Source organism: Diceros bicornis, chromosome 21, assembly GCF_020826845.1.
Source record: "Diceros bicornis minor isolate mBicDic1 chromosome 21, mDicBic1.mat.cur, whole genome shotgun sequence".
Taxonomy (NCBI): Eukaryota; Metazoa; Chordata; class Mammalia; order Perissodactyla; family Rhinocerotidae; genus Diceros; species Diceros bicornis.
Genome location: NC_080760.1, coordinates 47,564,149 through 47,581,476, shown reverse-complemented (window position 1 = coordinate 47,581,476; position 17,328 = coordinate 47,564,149). Strand labels below are relative to the sequence as shown.

At 50.2% G+C, this 17,328-nt stretch overlaps 1 protein-coding gene across 1 annotated transcript in view; it reads left to right on the top strand.

The window, feature by feature from the left end:
- Positions 1-17,328, top strand: part of LOC131419631 (CMP-N-acetylneuraminate-beta-galactosamide-alpha-2,3-sialyltransferase 1) — an 87,961-nt gene that overhangs the window by 22,526 nt on the left and 48,107 nt on the right. The window lies entirely within an intron of this gene.

Genomic DNA, 17,328 nt, shown 5'->3' with positions numbered 1-17,328 from the left:
CAATCAACCTCTCTTTTTCTTAAAAGGAAAGGCTTCCAAGCTCTCATGAAAACTGGTAAGTAAAAACCTGGACTGGGAACATCCTTCTATGACAAGTGCCTGCCTTCCCGAAGAAGGCCTGGAATGACACTCTTGGTGTGTCCTACAGTGAGTGTTAGCAAACTATCGCCAGCAGCACGAGTCTGATCTGGCCGTATTTTGTAAATAAAGTTTTATTGGCACCCAGCCACGCTCATTTGTTCAGATATGTTGATGGTGCTGCCACACCACAGCAACGATTGCGACAGAGACCGTGTGGCCGACAAGCCTAAAATATTTACAGTCCGGTCCTGAATAGAAAAAGTGTGCAAGTCCTCGGTCTAGAGCTGAGCTGTCCACATGGAGACACTCCATATGTGGCTATTTAAATTTTAATTAATGAAAATAAGAAAAAAAAGAAAAATTCAGTCCTCAGTCACACTCACCACTTTGCAAGTGCACAGTAGCCCCGTGTGGCTCGTGGCTGCCATTTTGGAAAGCACAGCTTGAGAACATTTCCATCATGGCAGAAAGTTGGCTTGGGGAAACTGATCACCCTGGGATGTCTGTCTTCACTCTGCCAATCTCCAAGGCAGCTTGGGCATAATTGCAACCATCGTGGAAGAAGGAAGGTTGCTCTGACTGTGTGTGTGTGTGTATTTCTTCTATATGATTATTGGTGAGGATATCTATCTATCTATCTATCTATCTATCTATCTAAGAATGGAATTACTTTTAAAATTTCTTTGAGCAGCTGACCCATGGTCTCTGTATATGAGTCCATGTAGAAGCTAAGCCGCTTGAGCCTTGGGATTTATTATTGTTATACATACAGATAGTAGATATAGATAGAGCCTTTCTATGGTCACAGGCAGGTCAGACACAGTGTGGCGCCTTCCTGTAAAGGGGAAGAGGCAATGGCCACGGTGTCCCCATGAGCTAAAGATAGGGGCAAGGGAGGTAAGAAACAAGGAGAGGAAGAAAATGGGTTCAAGATCTGGCGTCTGTGAGTCTTGGAAGAATGACGAATGATGGAGACAGAAGATAACAGGGAAGAGGTTGTGGGTTTACTTTGAAAGAACATGTTGAACAAAGTAATGATGGCTGGGACCTTATCACATCTCAGGGCTGGGCTGAGCACAGCCAGGTCTGTACAGCAGACCCATGGGAGACCCTTGGACTTGTCAACAGTTCCGCCATCTTGTATGGGACAGGAGTGGGGGCATAGTAGGAGGTCCCCCTTGTTGAATAAGCTAGTGTGCAGTGCAGAATAAGCAGAGCCCATCACTAAGATGCACAGTTTTCATGGATGGGTCCCCAGAGAGAACAGAGAGGAGACTCCAGGTGGCCAAGAGGTCTGAGCAAAGGCCCAGGTTGCGTGTTTTAGGAGCTAGGCTTTCTCAACCTTGGGCTGCCCAGGAACTAGCAAGAACAAAGCAGAGATTCAGATGATGAAAAAAGATCCAACTGATATGTATCCTGTACATCTAGATCTGAAAATGGCACCTGCCTTTCTTCTCTTGATTGGCCTTCAGGCTCCTTACCATTGCAGATGAGTGTGGAAGCGTTTGAAACAGGTGTTTCCGTAACAGACCTTCAAACAATGGAGTTCAGTGCAGACATTAAGTGATTAGAAGTAACAATAATAAAGGAATTAATTTTTTAGTTCTTAGTTCCAAGCACATCAACAATGATGATAGTGATGATGATGATCAAGACAGTGGTAATATTTTTTATCCATTTCAACCTTATTATGTGCCAGATGCACTATTCTGCTAATGATAATAGTAATAATTAATAAGGATCTTATTATTATTATAGCTTTAAATTATTAGGCATGTTTCATGTTCCAACCATTGTGCTAAGCACTATATTCACTTTTTGTCAGGCATGTGAACCCCGAGCATTCATTTCCATTAAAAATATTTTTTCAATTATTTTATTTTGATATAATTGCAAATTTACAAATAAGCTGCAAGAATAGCCAAAAAATCCTGGATACCCTTCACCTAGGTTCCTCAAGTTAACACTTTTTACTGTATTCTATACTATATTGTTATAACATATTTTACTGTATTCGTTTTATCTTTTCTTCTTTACTCTTTTTCCTGAAATCACATAATTCTTATAACCACAATGCGACTAAGTCAGAAACTTAATGTTGATTTGCTGCCAGTATCTAATCTTCAGACCTTATTTAGATTTCACTGATTGCCTCCAATAAAGTCCTTCATAGAAAAGAAAATCCGGGTGGCATGTGTCTTTCTTGGAAAACTTTCTTTGTCTTGTATTTCATGACGTTAACCTTTTTGACACATTCAAGCCAATTATTTTTCAAACTGTCCCTTGGTTTATGTCTGTCCGATGTTTCCTATGAATAGATTCAGATTTTGTGCTTTTACCAGGTCCACCACAGGACTGAGGTTGTATCCTTCTCGGTGCCGCATATCAGGAGGCTAGTCTGTCCCATTACTAGAGACATTGGCTTTATCGCTTGGTTAAGGTGGTCTCTGCCGGGCGTCTCCATGTGAAGTCATCATTTCACCTTTGTGATTAGTAAGGATCTTATGGGGAGATGCTCTGAGACTGTGGAAGTATCCTATTACTCCTTAATCTATCACCCACTAGCTTTAGCATCTATTGATGATTCTTGCCTGAATCAGTTAATTATCATGGTTGCCAAATGGCGATTTTTCTAATCTCATCGTTTCTTTTCCATGTATTAGTTGGTTTTCCACTGTAAAGATGAACTTTCCCTCCTCTTTTCATCCTTCCTTCTCCCTCTCCTTCCTTCCTTTATGAGTGTGGAGTCGTGGATTTTAGCTTTGTTTAATAGGTTTTAATCCTTTGTGATCATTAGTTTTTTTGAAATTTAAGTTAGCCCAAATTTACCCAGTGGGTGTGGCTGGCTCTTGTCTTTTTAACATTTTCCCCATCGTTTTTTGAGCACTTCCTTAGTTGTTGGCACAAGACATTCTAGCCTCATCTTGTGCTTTCCCTACCCTGGCCACAGAATCAGCATTTTATCAGGGAGCCCTGGCTCCTTTCAGTGGACAATGGTATTTAGAAATACCATCTGGTCACTAGGTATGTCTATTGCAACTGGGGTAGCATTGCTTCTAGGCCCTCTGAGCAGACAGAGCTCAGAAATGAGAAAGTGTGTGTGTACACATGTACACACAAACACACATGTATACACACATCTGTATTTATAGACATATGTATTCATATCCACATATACATCCATACACATCATATATATGCGTTCAGACATACATATACACATCTAGATCATTTCTAAATCAACCTATCTATATAGGAAAACCACCATGCGTGTACCCTGATGATGCTAGAACATTCTGGAAATTCATGTCTGTCTTAATGATGCTGACAGTCACCCCACCCCTGCTGTCGATACCACCGACCACCACATTTATCAAACTGTGGATCAAGCCTGTTCCAGATCCTTTCCTTGCTGTTACTACTCACAACAACCCAGTGGCCCAAGTACAGATGGGGAAACAGGGTTTTGAGAAGCTAATTAACTTGTGCAAAGTTATGCAGCTGGTAAACGTGGCGAGCTTACAGTGAGTGCCTGTTTGCCTGTTGGCGTTTGATCACATGGCCCTGGGAGGTGCCACTGTCCCAGAAGGAAACCAGAGCAAAAAGTGGGGGAAATGTTTGTCCCCCGGGGACCGGAGGCCTCTGGCGTTCACAGCAGCAGGATAGCCATAGCATGCTGGTGGACGCCCACTTCCTTCACTCCCCGTGTACCGTGTTTGTGGTCTGCATCTCTCAGGTGGAGTCACGTCACGTGTAACGGGGTGCAGACATGTGTGTGGCGGCGTGGGAAGGTGCATCTGTGTGGGATTCGGGTGTTTCCTGTGCTTGCAAAGACCTTGACCAGGCTGAGGGTGCGATTACAGAACTGGGCCTCTCTGGGGAGGGGGATTTCCTCTCTTGCAGTGGGGTTTTCCCAGGCGAGCTACTTAAGCGCAAAGGCCTTGACCTAAACACATTTGTATCCCCAGCTCCCAGCAGAATTTATGCAGAATGTGCACTTGATCAATGCTAGTATCATTCATGCATCAGCGAATCTTTCTGAGCTCTTTCTGTGTGCCAGGCACTGTTCTAGGCAGACAAAGACCTGGGGAGTTTGCATCCTAGCAAAGAGTGGGGAAGGGGAAAAGATTGATGGTAAGCAGGAAAAAATATATATATATGAGTGGCAGGGTCAGGGGCAGGCAGGGGACCCAGGGGGAGATCACAGTGGAGGTGTGGTGGTCCCAGAGGGTCACTCGGAGGAGATGTTTATGGAACCAAATCACACGGCTGATAGGAGAGAACCAACAGTGAGGGGTGAGGAAGAGCAGGGGCTGGTGATCAAAGGACCGGCAGGGGACTCATCTACTCCTCCGGGGGCTGTGCTCTGGCGCCCCCCCCCCCCCCACCGCCAGACCCACGCCTGTTTTCTGCAGGGCATCCTTTCAGGCTTGAAGAGTGCATGCACACTCTTCCTCCAAAAAAATAAATGTCATCAGCTGGCCCAGAGGCAGCCTCGAGGCCAAGGCATTGTGACTAGAGAAGAGGACATTCTGGCAGTCATTAGAAATTAAAATGGGCAGCGGAGAAAAGCTGCAGGAATTTCTGGTGCTGATAACCTTTAAGAAAAGAGCAACAGTTACAGCACCAGGATTGTTAACCTGGAAGTAAGGAGACTTGGGGGAGCTGTTTTTGAATATCAGACAGGCTGTCAGGTGGAAAAAGGATTGACCTGTACTGGGCGATTTTAAGGAGAGAATCCAAGCGGAGTGAGTGAAATTAACAGAGAGACAGATTTCAATACAGTGTGTTTTTCCTTCCTTCTCATCCATTCATTCATTCATCCATCTGTTCATTCATTCAGCAAACACCCCCTGGCACTGTGCTGAGCGATGGAGGTAAAACAGAATAAGACAAGAGCCATATCCTCAAGATGTTAGTAATTTCATGGGAAAAACAGACATATTAACAAATCAGTGGTATGCAAAGATGTGGTTCCGAATTCTGGGAGGCCTGAAGCTAGTACAAATTGGAAATTCTCTTCAAGAAAAAATAATGCAAGGTTATGAATTTAAAACATAAGCCCTATATAAGTGGAGTGCTACTGAGGGGCCTTGGAGCGGAAGTTTCCATGCTATGGCCAGGTCTCCCCGGGGTTTCGTGCTGCGGGGCAGGTGGGAATGCCTTCTCTCATGGGGAGCTGGAGGGTTCATTTACTGCAGGAGGCGGGACAGACACTCGCCAGAGAGGCCAGCAGTGGGAATTCTGGTGTCCACAGTACAGTGGACTTACCTCGTGGGTCCTCTGAGTCCTTGTTCTTGGGCTAATTAGTGAGGGCTAAATACCTTTTCCTTCTTAGTGCTGCTGGGGTTGTCACAGGCACTTTCCTTACAATTCTGCAGGCTGACCTAGGATCCACCCCACTTCCGGGACTGCATTCTACAGTCACCTGAACTTCAGGAATATACGTGCTGGTGGGGTGTCCGCTGGCACTTATGTGGGGTTGACTGCGAGTCATGCACCCTTCCGACAGCCCCAAGCACTGACAGCTTTAACCCCCACAGCCACCTGGGAGTTGGTGGTGTCATTCTCCCCATTTTACTGCTGATGGAACCAAGACACAGAGTGGGTAAGTAACTTACCCACAGATGCACAGCTAATAAGTGGAGGGCCTGGGCTTTCAAGGGGCGTAGTCTACTTGCGGAGCCTAGTGCACCTGCTGTACTGCCTCTCCATGATCCTTGCTGCCTAATTCTCTCACAGCCATAGCCTGGAAACACCCTGAGGGGCCAAGATCGGAGAATGGCTAAAATACATCTGTAGAATGGAATCACGTGTGTTTGATCCACACAAAGAGTTCTTACCAGCACGTTGAAATGCTTTGATTGCTAGGTGTGAAGGTGAAATACACAGAAATAAGACCAAGTATTAACTATAATCAGGTGTTAACAGTGCTTGAACCCCCCCTCAGCCTTTGTCCCCTCTCCTGGACAGCTATACAGGCTCGTTTGTTCATGCATCCGTTCAATAGGATTGGAGGCGTGCCTGTTACACACACGATGGTGGGGATACAGGAGTGGGGAGCACATGATTTCTGCTCTCATGTAGCTCACAGGCCATTCTTCTCTCTGCTCGCTCTGCCTGTACTTTCTCCCTCCGTGTCACACCAGACGTATCTTCTAGGAGCCTCCGTTGGTCCCCAGTGCCCTCAGATCCAGCCCCTCCCTGCCCCTGGTGCCTCATTTGTCAAAGGGACCAGGGGACCCATAGCCCTTCCGGACTTCAGAGTCTAGGCTCTTCACAGTTGCCGGCAGCAGGCCTCGCAGGCATAACTTGCATCATTAGTATCTTTTGGAAAGGTCAGGCACCTGACAGCTGAAACCACGGCAGCCACCAGTAGTGAATGCCCTCCCACTGCTCAGAGGTCCAGCCCTGATTGACAGCTGGGCTGGAAAGGAGGAAGTGAGGGCCCTGGATCCCTCAGAAGAAGCTTCAAGATGGGTCTCCACTTGCCACTGTGTTTCCTTAACCTGCTGAGCTCTGTTCTCTTGATAGATGAGGTCGGTCCCACCCGCCAGGGGAGATGGACCCCGCAGGCAGGTGCAAGCTGTCGAGGGTTCAAGGCCCTGGAGTAAGACGAGCCTGGCAGGCACCTGTGTCTGCCTCCCTCCAGCTCTTGAAGCCTGAGCAGGTCTCCCACTCTCTGCGACTCAGACTCCCCATCTGTAAAAAAGGGGACAATCTTAGTGCCCTCCTGCAAGGGATTGTGAGGATTAAACGAGATGATGGCTCAAAAAGCTGGGCCTCGGGCCTGGCCCACAGTAGATGCTGAATCAATTACAGACATGCTATCATTGTTATTATTGGTGGCTGGGCCACCCTGTGGTGTGACACGGGTGAGGACAGGAGCAGTGCTTCCCTCCCTGCAGCTCCAGGAGGATGTCTCACTACAGCAAAGACATTTCCTCCATGAACAGATAGACATTCCAGGGATACCGCTGCGGCCAGGCCCAGAGTCTGGCGGGCACCTCTGTCTGCCTCCCTCTAGCTTGACACCACTAGTGACACCACTAGTGTCACAGCGAGAGGGGGCCACCAGAGGCATGGAAATTTCCTATGAACTTCTAGAAGCCCAACCTACAGACTGAGTCATCCTCTAAAGACTAGTTTTTATTCTAGTCATGCCCATCTGATAAGCATTTGGGCATTACCAATAACCTTTGCCCCTGAAGGGCATCCAGTCGTGTCCTTCCTCCTTTCAGTGCCCATGTCCCTTATGGCCCTGGGACAGAGTCCAAATTCTGCAGCAGGATGGACAAAGCTCACCGTGACCTGGGCCCCCCAAGATCCTCGGCCTTATCTCTGCTCTCCCAGCCCCGCTCCACCTTCTGCTGATCACAGCGTCATTTTAAGAGTAATATTAAATGTGGACTCTGATGACAGATGGCCTGAGTTCAAATCATGCCTCTGCTCCATACTGTGCCCCGTTGGGCAGGCCACGTAACCGCTCTTAATCTGTTTCCTCATCAACATTGTGGTTAGTCCGGCCCTTGCGGTTCTTGTTATGATTGTAAGACGCGCTCAGCAACAGGCATCACGAAACTTTGAAAAAACAAGGTTTATTACTCACAGGTCCTGGGGGGCACACGGCACACCAGGGCCACACATCGAGGTCACAGGTAGAGAGAGTGCGGACCTGGGGATCTACCTTTATTGGGGTGTCTAGAGTTTTACTGGTTCACTCTTTACTGATGAATTTCAAACATAATGGGAATTAGGGCACAGGAAGTTTCAGAAGACAGGGCCACTCAAGTAGTCAGTTATCTAGGCCGCCCAGGGCTTTTTAAAGGGCAACTGCATGGGTGGGGCCGCCTGGCTCTCTATCTAGCTGTGCAGCTAGCAGTGTGTTTATTAGAGATGGGTGTCTTTGAAATAGATGACAATCAAAAGCTGAATGTCAGTTACCTACATTGTGATCAAAAAGCTAATTTTCAGGCATTTGCGCTGATATAGATGTGGCTATGGCTATAGATAACAACATGGACACAGATACAGATACAGATGTGGATAGATATAACCTCTGTTCTCATCACCTTCAATAACAGTCACGCTACATGAAGTAACTTTCATGTCCCAGGACTTGGACTATATAACTTGCATATGCTCGGCCCTCCACCTAGAGCGCCCTTCTCTTCCCGCCTTCCCGGTTATACCATCCCTCCTTCAACACTCAACTCAAGCATCGCCTCACCTGAGAATCCGTCCCCCTCGCACCCCATCCTCCCTCTGCACCCCGCTCACCACAGTGCTTGTCGTGTGTGGCCTGCCTGCACGTCTGTTTTCCCACTGAGACTGGGAGCTCCTTGGGGAACGAGAGTGTGTGATTCATTCTTCGTGGGGACTTATTGAGAACCCCACCTGTGCCAGGTGCATCTTTGCATCTCCAGGGCCAAGAACGGATGTGTGAAGGCACGCACAGTCTGTCCACTTGTCTCAGCCACACGGAGCCAGAGTCAGCTGCTGGTTTGATGAACAGGACATACAGCTCGCTGACCACTCTGCTGGGCCAGACATAGGCCTGGGCCTCCTTGGGGATTCTTTCTCTCTTCTTCAGCCCCCTTAGGCTTCCATCAGCCTTGCCTACCTCCTCTGACCTCTGTCTCCAGCTTTTGGAGAACTGAAAATGGGGGGATCCCGTGTTGGGGGCTCATGGTCCTTTAACTTTTAACTTCTCTGCTGCTCCCAGCTTGGCCTGCACGCTTGCCAGAGCACCTGCTGTTTATAGATCTGTGTGCTTCGGGATAATTTGAGCACGCCCTGCCAAAGTAGTTCACCACCTTTCTGATCTGGATCGTGAGGAGGAGGAAGAAGGTCATGGGAGGAAGCCAAAGCCAGCCTGTCTGAAATCCATCTGGCAATCATGTCCTGTGTGCTGTGTCCCAGGGCCACATGGAGAAGAGACCAAGTTGCTCAATGGTCTTCATGTAAACACTTGCTCACAGGCACCAAAAATATCCTCTGTGCCTGGGGATTGGCATCAGAAAAAGAGAAGGAAGGGAAGGCCTTGGGGGCAGGGGAGATAAATTTGTTCATTCTGCTGGTTGGGTAGAATGGGATGGGCTCCCTGCACTTTGAAACCACAGCAGATGGACAGTCACTTGACTGGAAGGAGAAGGGCAGGGGCCATCTCCTTCCCACTGAATCCCCAGTACCTGGGTTAGAGGGGGGTCACTCGTGGAACGTTTCTTGAGTTGCCCTGAACAACTGTCATACTGTGACTGTGTAGTGTTCCATCAAGTGGCAGTACCATATTCCTTAACCACCTCTGTTACTGCATACTTATGTATAATATATATCAACATATATCATTATCATCAGCATTTTTCTAAACAGCACTGTGTTGAACATCTTTATGCTTTTAGCATTTTCCTTCATTTGAACTATATCCTGGGGATACATTACAAGGGAGATCCTGAAAATGTTTTTAGGGTTCTTGCCACCTCTTAGCAATTGTGACTTTGTCGCGGAACGAAGAGAGGAAGGCAGACTGGAGGACAAGAGCTGGAAGATGATCCCTGCTGGGACAGGGAGAGGGACCAGTGCAAAGGCCCGGAGGCAGCAGCAGTGGATCTTGTAACAGCAAGTGGATCTGCTTTCAGCTGGGTCCAGCGTGCAGGTCAGGGAGGGCTGAGGAGTGATGGTGAGGAGTGGTGGAGGGGTGGAGACACGAAGGAGGGGCCCGGAAGCTGGGACAGAGGACCCTGCTCCTGAAGGGGAGCGAGCCGTTCTCGTGCCCTTCCTGTCTTGGGAGTAGTGTTCCAGGAAGGGTTAGGAAAGGAGCTCTAGCAGCTGTGTGTAGGCTGGGCTGGAGCCTCAGGCTCACCCCAAGTCCATTCATAAAATGGGACGTTAGTAATTCACACGGGAAAAACCTATGCCTCCAGCACAGACAAGGATCCTGAAATTCCGGTTGTCTGCAACGTCTGTAGGTCGTTTGCCCTGGTTCCCAGGGTGCCCCAGATTTCGGGAATTTTACAGGACTCCAGCGTTTGAAGGCACCACAGGTCTCCATGGAACTCAGAGGGCCACCGAACTGGGAGGGAAACAGAATGCCCACACTGCATGGAAACCCAGGGTCTCCCCGAATTCCAGCATCCAGTGGAAATCCAGAGAGCGGTGGCCCCTGAGTAATGCCACTGAAGAAAAAGTACTCGAGAAAGACAAATTAATTTACTCCTTCAGCTCTGGCCTGGCACTGAATTAGTTCCTTAGTGGTTTGAATGAATGAATATGGGAATGAGTGAGGGAGCGAGCCAGTGAAGGAGGCGTGAGGCAGAAGATGTCCTTTCAAAGCCATGTCTCACAGCCATGAATGGAACACTACCCCACCACACCACACCCACACACACGCACACATGCGTGCACACACACACCTGGTGGCCTCCTGGGCGTTTGTAGGTAGGGCCAGGGTTGCTATACACCCTACAGCATGGACAGTCCTGCACTGGGCAGGAAGAACAGTCTAGTCTGAATTGCCAAGATCCCTCTTCGAAAACCCTGCGGGGCCTCTGGTGTCGAGCAGCCTTGCTGGTATCATGCAGGAGCTGTCAAACTTCTTGTTTTCAGGATCCCTTTTCACCCTTAAACATTCCTGATGGTCCCAAATGTCTTTTGTTTGTGTGGCTTATATCTGTTATTATGTATCATATTAGTTATTTAAATGGAGAAATTCTTTTACATATTTATTGCTTCATTTAAAAATAATAGTAATAAGTCCATCAACATAGTAACATAAATATATCAGAAAAGCAACTTTCCAAAACGAAAAAGAAAATTAGTGAGGAGGGTGGTATCGTTTTACAGATCTCTTCGGTGTCTGGCTTAGAGGAGAACATCTGGGTTCTGTGTCTGCTGCTACATTCCATCTGGGACAAAATCCCCCTGTCATTTCCCCCTGGGAAACCCCACTGTACATTTCTGAGAGTGAGAAAGCAAGTGATGCCTTAGGAATATTATGAAAATGGTTTTGGCATCATGGGCCCCCCAGAAGGCCTCGGTGACCCTCAGGAGCCCCTGGAACGAAACGTAAGAAGCTCAGGTGCAGTGGTTAAGAACATGGCTTCTCAAGCAGGTGCCCGTGGGGGCGGGGCTCACAGCCCAGGCCCACCTGCAACCAAGTGAGTGACCTTAGCAAGATATTTAACTTTCCCGTGCCTCACCTGCATCCTCTATAAGATGGGGGAATCATACCTACTTCACAGGATTATTGTGGGAATTAAATGAGTTAATATGTATGAGGCTCTTAGAACAGTGCCAGGTACATATTAAATTACACAGAACTATGTAAGTTACATATGTGTACACACATATGCACATACATGCTATATGTGTATGTACATACAGTACATACAATATATACATATATTTGTGTATATATACACACTATATAGATTACATTTACTATGCTATTCTAAAGCCAATTAAAAATCTTTTATAAGTTACTACAGCAAAGGTCACCATTTTGCATCATGACTAAGAGATCCCGCAGACCTCTACTCCACCTCTCTGCTTCCCCAGAACCCAGGTCAAGGGCAAGGTGACAACTCGGGACTGTGCTCCTCATTTTCCCTTTCTCCATTTGCGGGTGAAGCCACTGTCTTCCTTTAGCCACCTGATCGAGAATATCTGGCCACCTGCCGTGCCGAAATCAAAGAAAGAACCCACGGACCTGGCCCCGGGGATCCCTCGAACCCCAGACTCCCCCAAAGGGCTGCCTGGTGCTCTGTCAGGGGCGTGTCTCACAGGGAAGCGTTTTTCTGGGATGTGTTCTGTCTGGATGCTCTCAGAGCTTTACAAAGGTGTATGCATGTCCTTAGCCTTTGAAAGTACACATAGCTTCAAAAAACAAAAAAGAAAAGATAAAAGCTTGGCTTAGATTATCTCCCCACAGTGTCAGAGCATGTGAAGGGCTCGGGGGTCTCTTACTAAAGTGCTGGGTCCTCTCGCCCCTGCTTCCTGTGCCACCAGGTCCTCAACGCCACCCTCGCCTGGAAGACATTCTGAATAGGCCTGCGTTCACGGCGGCCCTCCCCATTCTGGCTTATTCATTAATTTGATTCACAGATATCAATGGAATGCCTCCTGGTGCCAGGCAGGGTCCAGAGCTGGGGAGCTTCAGAAACTAACAAACAACAATCCCTTGTGAAAGGTACGTTCTGGTGGGGGCAACTTCTGATAAACTACAAAGGTAACCAATAGAACCAGGATTTGTAGGAAGGTGAGAAGAGCTATGAGAGAGAGAGAGGACAGAGGACCTGGGGGTGTTGCTGGTGGAAGGTGACCGGGGCTGGGCACACTGAGAAGAGACAGGTGAGCAGACTTGAAGGAAGTGAGGGCATTATCCGTGAGGGGACCTGGAGGGGACAGCCATTGCCAAGCCCTAAGGTGGGAGGAGTGTGCCTGGCGAATCTGAGCCACAGAGAGCTGGGGGAGCCCCTGCAGAGTGAGTGAGGGGCCGCTAGATGGTCAGGGAGGAAGGGGGAGGCCTCCTTGGCGTTTGGGTGACACGTGGCTCCAAGGGTGTGACACTGTGCCTCTCGATGGATTTCAGTGACTTCCTGTGACTAATTCCTCAGTTCCTCAAATATGCACCCTCACCTCCCCTGGGAAACCACCCAGCCCCATCGCTGAGCTTGGAGCCCCTCCTTTGGGTACCTGTGACATCCCGTCTTGATCTCTACTATATGTGGAAGTGAGTCCACCTGCCAGACTAAGACCCATTAGAGGGTCTTGCAGTTTTCTCTCTGTAAGCAGGAGAGCTGGCTGGTCCTGGGTTTCAGGAGATCCTGCCCTTGTCCAGGAGCACTGCCCCTGACCTCTAAGCCCCTAGGGCCCTTCTCAAATGCGGGCTCTCCTCTAGGGCCCTTTTCATCCTGTCCCCCTATCTCTCCTCCATCAGAACCCCCCATTCTCTCTGTGCCCCTCCCAAGGCACGCAGCCATTCTGCCTGACATTTGCCTGTCTGATTCCCCCGCTGGATGCTAATTCCACAGGGCAAGGGCTGGGGCTGCTGTGCAAACAGCAGTCTGAACTCTGTGTGTCGCCTTCTGCATCGCGGCCAGAGAGATCTAGGAAGTTGTGCACCGGCTGCTCTGTTCCGTCAGGGTAAGGAGCAGCGACTAGAAGATTTGCCCCAGAGGCCTCTGATGCCTGGCCTGTGCCATGCTCCTGTGCTCCCGCGCAGCTCCCGAGCCGCTGCGTGCACCCCTCTAGCTGTACCGCACCACCGGCTCAGAGCTTGCAGACTCCATGGTCCCTGCACGGGCTGTTCCTCTGCAGGAGCACCCCTGTCCTATCTCTTCACCCAGCACATCATCTGCTGGTCCTTACTCACTCAACGCAGGGGCACCCCCTTGGCGAATTGTCCTCATGTCCCATCTCCTTTTGCGCCAGCCCCTGCCCCTCTCTTGGTGGCGTGTTCTCATCTCACCCCGATGTTCTGTGAGGGTCTGATGTGCCAGAAGGATTCATGTGGCCCTGCCCTCTGAGCCCTGACCGTCTGGAGCAGGGGCAGCGAAGTTGATCTGTAAAGGGCCAGAGAGTAAATATTTTCGATTTTGCAGGCCAGATTGTCTCTGGTGTGACTGTTCAGTTCTGCCGTTGTGGGGCAAAAGCAGCCACAGGCAATACACAGACAAACTAGTTGTGTTCCAGTAAAAGTTCATTTACAAAATAGTCGGCTGGCCAGACTTGGCCCGTGGGCTGTGGTTTGCTGACCCCTGGTCTTGACTCAGTCTGGGCGATGGAGGGAAACAGTCTGACCAGCCCAATGTGTTTCACTATTTGCTAATCCCAATGTCCCCCCAACCCCCCGTCCGCACTGGACAGGGACTCTTCCAGGGCACAGATTGTGGTGCCCTCAGCATCACCCTCAGTGTCCAGCCCAGTGCCTGACAGGGCAGGCAGCCAGGAGACTGAATGAGTCAGTGAGTGAGTGAGTGACCCTCTGCAGGAGCTGAGCCTGGCCACCTGGACTGGACCCAGCCCCTTCCCTCCCAACACCGAATGCTGGGGAGCAGCGGGCTGTGCTGTCTGGGGCCCCTGGGCATTAAACCAAATGACTTGAATGAGCTCTGGGTGGGGATGGGCGCCGTCCCCTTGTGGTGGCCCTGGGAGCATTCAGCTCAGCCCTCCAGACTCTGACACCCAGGGAAGGCCTCCCTCCTGGCGACAGCTCACAGATTTCTAAGTGCCCAGCCTTGACCATGACCCACATGAATTGACCTCTCCACGGAGCTACGATGGGTCCAGGGCAGCTGGAGCTTCCTGTTTGCCGTTAGTCCCTGAAAAGGAGGCACTGAGGGGTGAGACCCGCCTGGAGGCCAGCTGTCGCCCTCCTGCGCCGGGATCTCTGCATGGCCCTGCCTTGAGTCCTGGCATACACATGGGCAGCGCCTCGTATGCTCCAAGATCCACACCCATGATTTCATTATCACAACCTGTGCCGTGGATATTATGATCCTCCTTTTACACAGGGCAAACTGAGTCACAGGAATGGTTCTTACCAGAGGCTACACAACGCGTGGGCAGAGTCGGGATTTGAATCCAGCAATCTGACACCAGGGCCTTTGCTCATAACCCCGATGCCAGGCTGACATGCAGTAGAAAGGATTCAGAGCTGGAGGGAACCAGAGTGCATCAAACTCACCCACCACCCCAACCCCCTGTAGGACACCTTTGCACAGAGAACTGAAGCAATTTGCCCAAGCTCACACAGCATTGGTAGTAGAGGCAGGATTTGAACCTGGGTGATTCGAGTCCCAATCCAATGCTTTATCCACGGGTCCAAACCCCTCTTTTCTTGGGACCTGTAGAAAAACAAAAGCAAGGTCCTCCCCAACCCGGAATAAAACAATCTCTCACCGTGTCCTTTGTTAAAATGTAGCCCTTTTTCCAGGTGGGTGACAATATGAATGTGCACCTTAGTTAGCATGGATGGGCACCCTGGGCCTGGGATCATCCAGATGTGGGTTCAAGAATCAGTTCTCAGGTGGGCTTGGGCAGACCTCACCACTCTGACCCTCTGGTTTCTCATCCGGCAGCTGGGGCTGCAGGGCTCCCTTGGCTGGGTTGTTCTGACAACGCAGTGCAGTGATGTATCTGAGTGTCCAGTATCCCGGTCCCTTGGTCCTCAGCAGATGCGGCCTCTCATCTCCGCTGCCTCGTTAGCTCCTTCGTGCACTGTGTCCCGGGGACCAACCCCGCACCCCACCCCTGCACTGAGCTGTCGCCTTCCTCCAGGGATTCCTCTGTGCGTGGTCGCCCTGACCCCATCCTGTGCGGTGCTCCAAGTCCAGGAGACCACGCTGGGCTATTTCCACCTCGGGGGCCGTGGCAGCTCCCTTCGGTTCCCGCCCTGTAATTGCAGGATTTTGCAGTGGTTTCTCTGTTGCCTGAAAGTCCTGGTGTTCTCTCTGTTTCTCTCTGACATATAATTGTATCTCAGGAAGCCGCAGCAATTAGGCCCCTGGCCCCTGAGTGGATGCCTTTTTCTATGGAGACAGATGTCTGCGTGAAAAGAAAGACTTTAGCTGGGGAAGCAAACTGTATGATTAGACAAAATCTTTAATGAGGCCCTCACAGGGCTTTGGCTCTGGGTGGTTGGAGAGCCTTCAAGTCTTCATCAACACTTTCTGTCTTCCCTCCTCCTGATCTAGAACAATCTGCAGGAGCCTGGAACGTGGGTGCTGGCTGGGGAATGAGTGATGGGGGAGGGAACAGCAGAGGGTGAGGGCCTCTGGTGTCCAGGAGACTCTCGGCTGGGGAGAGTTGTCATATTTGCAGGCGACGGGGGGATCCTCGGCTCAGGAGCTGCCAGCATGCAGGCCACGTGGAGCCCAGGCCAGCCGTCCAACGCGAGGCTGCCTCCGCGAGGCCTGAAAGAAATGGCGGGGCCCACTCACCTGCAGACCAGTTATGTCACCTGGAGGTAGTAGTGTCACCTGGGGGATGAGCTCTGGCCTTGGTTTGTGTCCTGGCTGTACCGCTCACAGGCTGGGTGACCTTGGACAAGTTCTCAACCTGTGTTTCAGATTTTCATCTGAAAAATTAGGATGATAATAATTCAGTCAACCCTCATTAAAATCAGATATTTTTTGAGCAGTCATAAATCTGTTACCTTAGCAGAGTGATGACCCCACTGCAGGCCCTGGGGAGGTCCTGGGAATCCCATAAGCATTGACTGCATTTGACACAGAGCAGGAGAGGTGGCTGGCCGTGCTGTCCTGGTCTCCATCAGCTCCTTCCGTCTACGGCGGGACTCTTCTGAGGGCTGCACATCAACTCCTGATCCATCCTGGCAATGCCTCTTTGAGGTAGGTGCCAGTTTTAGCATCACCAGCCTCGCTTTACAGAGGAGGAAAAAAAGGCACAGAGAGGTTAAGAGACTTGCCCAAGCATGCCCAGCCAAGATTTGGCAGACCTGGATTCAGACTCAGGCAACTTGGCCCCGTAGTCCATGTGCTTAACCACTAGGCTTTCCTGTTTCTCGGAAGGGAGGGAGGAACAGCTGCGCGCTTGTGTGGTTCTCACGATGTGATGTGTGCTGTGACCAAGGCGTGCACGGGGATGGGGCGGGGTCTGTCTGTTTGGCTAATGTGGCCCTGCGCCTCCCAGTCTCTGTCTCTATGGTGTTTGGAGGACGGAGCACCCCTCCATGGAGGGCTGTGACCCACCTCCCCCAGGAGGCCACGCAGCTCCCCTCTGGTCTGCTCAGAAGGCAGGAGGCCCCCATTGGCTTTCTGGAGCCCCTGGAGCAGGCAGGGAGCTGCCGAGCAGGGTGGGGGCGGGGCCCAGACCCATCTGTTTGGAATTAGACACAAATTGAGCACAGTTGGCCAGAAACCGGCTCCATTAAGCCAGAAAGTCGAGTTTGGAAACACTCTGCCAAGTGTCTGAGCAGAGCCCACTCTCCTCTTGAGGTTCCATCCGGCTCTCTTTGCTCCAAGGCTCGTTTTTGAGCACCCTCTCTGTGCTGGGCTGGGGGACAGACATGAGGACACCTTTCCTTGCCCTGTGAGGGTGTTAGGAGGGGGACAGTGTGCTGGGGGCACACCTCGAGACCAGAGAAGGACTTTACTCCAGGGAGGACGAGGGTGACAAACAACAACAATAATAATAGTCTCTATTATGTGCTTACGGGGGGCCAAGGGCTTAACATTTTACCCATTAGGTCAGTATTAGTTTTGTCTCCAGTTGATGGATGAAACC